Below are 8,441 nucleotides of genomic sequence, written 5' to 3'. Positions count from 1 at the left end.
TGCTTTAACTTTAGATTTGACAAGTATTTGGCTTCAGTGGCTGTTTATATAATACAAAAGAATTGATGTGCTTGACTCACCGTCTGAAAAATCACAGGGTGCCGACCCAAAAATCACAAACTGAATAAATCCAAATGTCAGCACTCACAGATATCATATCAGTCTTTTAATAACGCACAGCAGTATCAAAAACGGATGCGTTTCAGCACTTGACTTCACGCTGAGGAAAGCCAAGTGCTGAAACGCATCCATTTTTGATACTGCTGTGCGTTATTAAAAGACTGATATATATGATATTTGTGAGTGCTGACATTTGGATTTATTCAGTTTGCTGTTTATATAATGACAGGCTTATTATCATATTTGCTACAACATTACTAAAATACGTCACCTGTACTTTCATAGCAATAAATACTGCCTCCTCTCATTGAGGCTAACTTACCCTCGAGCAGCGGATGCTTCGGTTTCCAACATGTTGGTCAGCTACGCAGTGGCTACGTCCGTTGCTATGGGAATGCACGTCAATGAACTTAGGGGGTGGAGCCCCCAGAGGAGCACGAAGGGAGGGGGTGGGTGTGTTTAGGTTTTCACTCAAACATAAACAACCTTTCTCTTCGCTTCTGCCACATAATTTTTTTACACCTTAAGTACAGGCTATAGCAAATGCTTTGCATCTAAAAACCTAATGAAACCATACAAGTCTTAGCCTTAGTCCACACTGACATGGGTGTTTTTGTAAACAGGTTTTTCCCTCCTTTGTTCTGAAAACAAATTCCATCCAAACACCCACTATTGCAAATGAAACACAGTTTGGCTATGTGGAGATCACTAACTTACCCAAGGATACTTTGACATGTAACTGGAGGAGCTGAGATCGCCAATCTTCAAATAAGTAGATGACCCGCTCTACCACCTGACCCGCAGCTGTCAATATATGTATGTATATATACTCATGATTTCAGAAAATGGGGAGACAAGGAGAGAAGCAAGAGTATTGGCCATCCACTGTGTGCTGAGACCTGCTAGGTCATTGGATGGGGTCTGACCCACATGAGGAGAACAGACCCAGCATTGAGGTTCAGCAACCCAGTGCCGTAGTGCCTTCCTTGGAGAGCTTAGAGGCCAGGAGACTCACTTCATCCTAGATTGAGCGACTGAACAAACACGCTGGGGGACGTTGGGATTTGATGAGTTAAGAATGGTAACAGGCTGGCTGTGTCACCTGAAACCACTAAGATCTCTAAGCGCTAACCTCTGCAAATTCATTGAAGTTAGTTCCACATACTGTAGGTGAAATGTAGTTACCTAGCTAACATTATCTATGTTGATTTTCATGAATAATATTGTTTTCATATAAATTGTTAGTTATAATAATATAGAGATCGGTAGAGAGTTACAGATAGAGAGAGTGGGAGATTGTTTATATTTCAATAGTATAGGCTGTTCATCTATTTGATTAGCCTACCTGCTCTACTTCATTAAAAAAGGCTTCATTACAAGGTACTGTTTTTTTAATTATTATTTTAAACTGGCATGCACAACCTAAAAATAATAAATGAAAAGTAAATTGTACTTTGAGTAATTTATCAACCAGACACTTTTTAAACTTTTACTTGAGTCATCTTTATGGGAGTAATTGTACTTTTACTTAGTATAGATTTTCAGAATTCTACCCACCACTGCGTAGCAGGGGTAGAATTTTGGTGGTAAAAAGTGTTTCTTATGAAGCCTCACAGAGACTTTTTAAGGTTATGTTTTGTGGCTGATCCAAAAAGCCTAAAATAATTTGCAGCAGCACTTTGACACCAGACATGAAGCCAAGTATGCTAACCTTGGCCAATGTAAAATGCTTGCATTCTAATGAATGTGCTCGTATTTCGCATGTTTTGTATTTTTTTATTGTGTGCACGGATGGATCAATGGATTAGGATGGTATGTGATATCCAGGGTGATCACTTGGAGAGAGTTTTGTGCATCCAGGCAGCATTACTCTCATGTCCCACTCTGTCCATATCATGAGTAACCTCAACTAGAATCTGACCAGTGTTGTTATGCTGACATCATTTCATTTTTTAGCAAATATACATTGTAGATTCAAACCTTGCTTGTAGGCTACACAAACTAAAACAACCCTTACTGTCACTTTGACTTTATTACTTCTACTACTTTGTATATTTAATTTTTTGATAAAGTGTATAGTAGTTTAGTTGTACACTTGAATGTCTGCTTGCCACTGTCTTAGAGTCCTGCTTTGAGTACTAGTTATAGCTATTGCTAAGTCATTACCAAGACCAGTAATAATCAAATGCAGAGACAAATTATATATTGAAAGTCTGACATTTACAACCTGACCTTCGAGGACAACCACATTGCTGATGTTGCCTAGGATGACATTATATTCTACACCCTGGTGTACATCATTGTGAGACAGTGACCTTATACTTTAAGCATCACTTTTTTTTTTTTTTTTTTTACCTCTGCCATGCAGACAGTTTTATTTCCCATGCCACACAGGTATCTGTCTCTTGGGATGTTTGCACATATAGGGCTCTACTTTCCCGGCGCAGCGCAGGTGGCGCAGGGTGGTGAACCCCGCGCAGAGCTAGTTTCGAGCAGCGCAACCCGAGGCGCGCTGAGTTTGGTAGTTTGGCAGGCCGAGGTCCGCTGAGATGGGTGTGGCGGCGCAGCAGGGGGAGGTGTCGACAGATCCAGCTTGGCGCAGTGACAGTGTCGTGCCAAAAGGCTTCGCCGAAGGTGCGCTAAAAGCTCGCCAGCTGAAACCAGGTCTACTGTCAGCGCAGGTGGAGCGCAGCCGGTGTAAGCCGAAGTTTGGCTGACCGGCGGACAGTGCGCACACGTCACCAAAACCTCACAGGCAGGTTTCCAGAATATCAGGCACATTAACAATGCAATAAATACCCAAAAAAACACTATTCAATGCAACTATCTGCAATCAGCACATAAATGTATCTCTATATCGACTGTCCCGTCACATCTGATGTCAGATCAAAGGGGATTGGCACCGTTTGGCACGTTTGGCACGCGTAATGGAAACCCAACCTGATTTGATTAACACAGCTGCAAACTAATGAGTTCACATCCCTCTCAGCCAACCACAAACAGCCACAGCATCAGATAGGGAGTATATATTCAGCATCTGTCATCTTAGAAAAGTCAAAAGAAAAGAAACAGAGTGAGACTGCGAGAGAGAAAGAGAGAGCGCGCGCGCACGAGAGAAACGCAACATTGATTTACAATTGTGGTGACCTCCTCCCAGGCTACCTTTGCATCATCAGCCCGTGGAGGTCTGCTCGCAGTTCCGTATATTCGGACACTGCGAGCTTGGACCTCCCGGACCAAAACATCAGTTTCCTCCTGGGAGAAGTTTGGCCGTCTGACGCTGCTGCTCTCTTCTGCCATGGCGAATTGAGTAAACTCTCATTACGCCTTCGCGCGGCGCATTTAAGGGCGAGGAGAGGGGCTCATTTGATTGGTGTGATGTGTGTAAAACCCACTCCACGCCTTCTCTCCTCCCTCTTTCCGACTTGCGCAGGTAGGAGGGACGGAGGTGGGATAGAGGAGTAGCTGCGCCAGGCGCACGGTGTGCCAAACTTACAAAATCTGCCTGGCCACACCCAGTTGGCGAAGCGCAGGTGCGCTGCGGCCCCGCTGTGCCCGGTCTGCGAAACTAGAGCCCATAGTCTTTTTTAACAAATCAAACCCAATCATCTTAAAGTAAAATTCACGCATTGACATTAGTACATAATAGGCTAGAATTGCAGAATTGGCTCGGGCTGCACATAACCATCTCTCCCGTCTAACCATTGCTGCATGTAGTATTATTGTTGTTTATATTTTTCCAACTGAAGTCAGTGCTGTAGTGGAGGTTATACACAGGTATACATAGTATATCCATCTCTTTTTCTGACCATTTACATTACATCCACCTATCAGCCAAGAAGCCACTGGAATATATAGGAGGATATACCCACTTCCTCCTCTGTAACCTACCAGTCTACCTAGTAGTACACCCACCTCATCAACTACACCACTGCACCACTGAATGAAGTACTGTGGTTTTATAGGAATACCTCACCCACAAAATGACCATATGTATATCAATTACTCACGTGTTAAATTCAATTCCTGAAGAAAACTTTATTTTTCTCACATGCCTCCACAGTCAACAGAGAAGCCAAAAAGGGTGAACATTCTACATGATACGAATATTGTATTATTTAAACATTTTAAATTTTTTATACATTTAATTCTAAAATCCACCCTTCTGCTATGATCAGGATAATCCCATTTTGATCAATCAAATCCCAATCCTACTAAAGAGTTTTGAACAGCACATAGTGCAGTTTTGATCCAGACCAATTATGTAATCTAATCTGATTTCACAATCCTTTTTATCTGTCTCTCTCATTTTAACAATCCATTTTCACGATTTGATCCAATACGATAGCTGGAATCTGATCAAATTACTTCTAAATAAGTGGGCCCTGGTTTTAAAATACCCAGTTTTGAGATTTTATCCTATGAAAAGAAATGTGACATTTTTCTCAAGCACCATCAGCAGATTTGCTGTCAATCACAGTTCAGAGTTAGACGGTTGGTTTTCATGCAGTATGATGCAAACATTTGATGATTTATGTGACCATTTTTCACCTAATGCCATCATCTGATTGAAATTTCAACTTAAACACATTTTGGTTAGTGACCAAGAACCTACAGGCAACTGCAGAGCAGATGAGGAAAGTGGGAACAGATGTGTGGATGCATGGGGTAGTGGGGTGAAGTGGAAAGAAGGGAAAGTCTGAGGTCATTTGGTGGATGGAGGGGATATAGCAGGGAAGGGACCTGGAGAATAGAGGATGTAGCTGGAGAGGAAGGACACAGAGACAATGCAGGGGGCTGAAGATGTGAGAGTGTAGCTGAAAGGAGGGACTGAGGACTGAGGCAGACTTTGTGACAATACCATTCTCATACAAATAAACTATGTCCTACTGTCTCACACATATCTAAATACTTTAATTATTTATTCTGATTTATTTATAGTAATGAAAATATTATTAAAAGTATTATGTTATCATTATGATTACACTATGGACTGCATTTTTGTGTCCATGCAGTGCAAATAGTGAAAACAAGACAAGTAATCTTTCCATTGTGATTGAAGGTTTTGCCAAAGAGGAATTAACGGCTGATTGCATGTTATCTCAATCACATACTAATGGAGGCAGCCTCTGTTCTCAGTGCATTACTGAAGTCTCTGAGCTCCAATGGATCTCCCCCACTGGTGCCATTCTCCAGTCCATTAGGATCTGATTTCCACCATGGAAACATCACTCAAAGCCTGTTCTCTGTCTCCACTTCTGTAATGTACCATCACTGCCATCTTGCCCGGAGCAGTCCTCCAGACCATCCATCCACCACACTATCCCTTCATCTCTGCATCCAGCTAGGCAGGTAGCCCCACCCAGAGCGAGCCAGAAACCATAACCTAATGTTTATACAGGAACACTTTGGCTGGAGAGGGTTTTTTATAAGCAATAAAAACATTCTCACACTTACGTTGCCAGCAGCTGAATTTTAGTGTTGATTGTATCTTTAAAGCTAAAACCAGTAGAATTTGAAATCTGATGATTCTTAGTGATAGAACTTAATCTCAGCTTGACACCTGCCCCTTACTCTGCTCCATGGACTGAACTGTTCTAAAGAAAAACTGCAGTTTACTGCAACTTTTGTTTTACATTGGCGACTGTAGATCAATTTTTATCCTCCTGCTTTGATTGTTATCAGGCCATTTAATTGCTGTTATCAAGGAGCACAGATTCAACCCTGCATGTTAAGCTCTATTTCCACCAAACACTTTCGGTATGGTACCTTTGGAACCAAAATTAACCTTTCAGACATGGTACCTAGACCATAGGTCCGTTTAACGTTTCCACTGCAAACAGTACTCTTAAACGTGGTTGTTGTCACTCACTACTCCATTCAACACTTGCTGTATTTCCTTATCACCAGGGACACAGAGGGAATTCTGCACCTCATTTATCATCCACAGGACCAGGCTGTACGCCAACATTTTCAGAACAAAATACATCAGGCTGCAGTGAGAGTCTCTCTCAATGGGATATTTAAAAAATTGTAGGTTTGTGCATTAAGTCCTTCTCAGGCAAGTGCAGGGGTTTAGCGTTGCCGTAGTCCACAGGAATGACACTCCAGCTTACTTTTTATTTTCCTCCAAGTGAGGATTAGAATATATGCAGTTCACATAATCCGGTCGAAATAAATATATTTTCTAAACGCTTGAAGATCATCACTTAAAGTATGTCATTCAAGAGAGACAATAAAAACTAAAGTAATGGTCAAAGTTGTTATATTGAAATTTAAGTTGTGCTGATTGATTCATGTTGTCAACAATGTATTGAGTACCATTACAAGTAAACATTCCACCTTAAAAGTTGCCAGCAGTCGGCACAGTGAATTAAAAAAATTTTCATAGTCTGCAGCTGCTGTGAGAAGCAGCAAAACATCCTTTCATTTGATAGTTATAGTTTACTAATGTATGTAAAACTTGCCACGGTGTGAACAGTGGTTACATAAGCTTCAAAACCAGCCACAACTCAGCCCTGAGCAGGAGTGCCCATCCTCTACTGCACAATCAACAGACTGCAGTCTTTCTAACTCCACCCTTTGGTACCAGATGTGTGTGCTAGGTACCCCAACAGAGGGGTGACTAAAAATGGGGACAGTAAGGAACAGTGCCATTGGTACCATCCACAACTTCTTACAGTTGAATTGGGAAAAAAAGCATACTGAACTGAACTGAACTGCACTAGACTGCTTTGCGGACACAGGGCTTTACTAAGAAACATATATGGCTGACCAGTTTTCTCTTTGAAGTCTCAATTCGACCCCTCTCTCATTTATTTACGACCAGTGTTAATTTTGACAGCCATTTTAGATTTAGTCTTAATCTTGAGATGAAAATGCTTGTTAGTTTTAGTCACATTTTAGTCATTTTTATCTTTCCTATTGTAGTGAACTGAGGTTGAGGTTGTGGTTGCCCTGAGAGACGGCGACAACTAATTAAAGACTGCTAAATTTCACCTGCTCCAAGCTATGGCTGCTGCCGGTGACTTTGTGGGCTGATGGTTCTCAGCTGCAGGTGATTATGCGGGAGGTGAACTGATAAGGGAGAGCCCAGGAAGTGACAGTGTGTGTCTGGGTAGCGGAGCTTCATGCACATAGCACAAAGCAACTGTTTGCACTCGCAGAAGGTGAGTGGGGGGCGTTCGTAGCCATTTAGGGCTGCCGGCAGCGAGGACAGGTACAGCAGGCAATAGATATTCCACCGTTCCACCGTTCCAGCGCTGGACCGTCGATTCCCCCGCAGGCTTTTGCTGCTTATGGGCTGGGTCGTACCAGCGCCACAAGCCTAGACCCTGGGGGAGGGTCTTGGCCAACTGGCCAGTTAAGTGAACTGTACATTTTAAATGTTAAAATTAGTGTTATATGTTTAGTACTGTGCCCCTATTATCATAGTCTGTGTCTTATTTTGTTAAATGTAGCTTTTAGGAATTTTAATCAAACCACCACAGCAGGGGATTCGTGGGAAAGGTGGAAAGGTAGGCAAAGAATAACAAGTCCTGCCCAGTCTAATTACATAGCCCCATTCAGAGTGAAACGCAGTGTGTCTACATAAAGTGAAATGATGTGATTTAATGCATGGGGTTTTGCTGTGCTTACCTGCTGTGTTGTCTCATGCGTGGGCCCGCTTGATTGAGACCCATGGTTTGCCTCCGTATATGAAGTGACTTGGTGTGTTGTGGTGTTGAGGGCTGCTGGTTAGCTGGTGGGATGGATTTGTTGGAGGGGGAATGAGTTAAAGTTTGGCCCGTTCTAGACCCTTTGTATGAAGAAGCTGCTGTGGCTTAATGAATTTATCAATAAAGTACTCATATTTCCTCATACATCGTGGTATTGTGGGTGTGTGTGTGTGTGTGTGTCTGTGTGTGTCTGTGTGTGTGTGTGAGTGAATGTTTTCTCGGATCTCTGACCAAACTGGTTAAAGGTGGTGGCAGCTCAACTTTAACCCTGCCCAGTTGGTTCTAAATTTATGTAAATCAAGTATTATTACACTATTTTTAGTCAAGTTTTTTTTTTTAGTCAACTTTTAGTCATTATGTTTTCTATATGTTTTTAATCTTTAAACTAATCTAGTTAGGCTAATTCATGTATCAGCAATTAGAATCAAGGTGACAGGTTGTATAAAAAATCCATTTAGACAATGTTTTTTGACAACTACAAATAATGTCTACACACTTCAATCAATCAATCAATCAATCAATCAATTTTATTTATAAAGCCCAATATCACAAATCACAATTTGCCTCACAGGGCTTTACAGCATACAACATCCCTCTGTCCTT

The 8,441-nt window shown here is 41.7% G+C and overlaps 1 protein-coding gene across 3 annotated transcripts in view; it reads right to left on the bottom strand.

The window, feature by feature from the left end:
• The window catches only part of fah (fumarylacetoacetate hydrolase (fumarylacetoacetase)), a 625,231-nt gene that overhangs the window by 129,895 nt on the left and 486,895 nt on the right, over nt 1–8,441 (bottom strand). The gene's annotated exons all lie outside the window — the stretch shown is intronic.

The sequence above is a fragment of the Epinephelus moara genome, chromosome 1 (assembly GCF_006386435.1).
Source record: "Epinephelus moara isolate mb chromosome 1, YSFRI_EMoa_1.0, whole genome shotgun sequence".
Lineage (NCBI taxonomy): Eukaryota > Metazoa > Chordata > Actinopteri > Perciformes > Serranidae > Epinephelus > Epinephelus moara.
The sequence above is the reverse complement of the archived record's forward strand: the minus strand, read 5'-3'. Positions and strand labels throughout refer to the sequence as shown.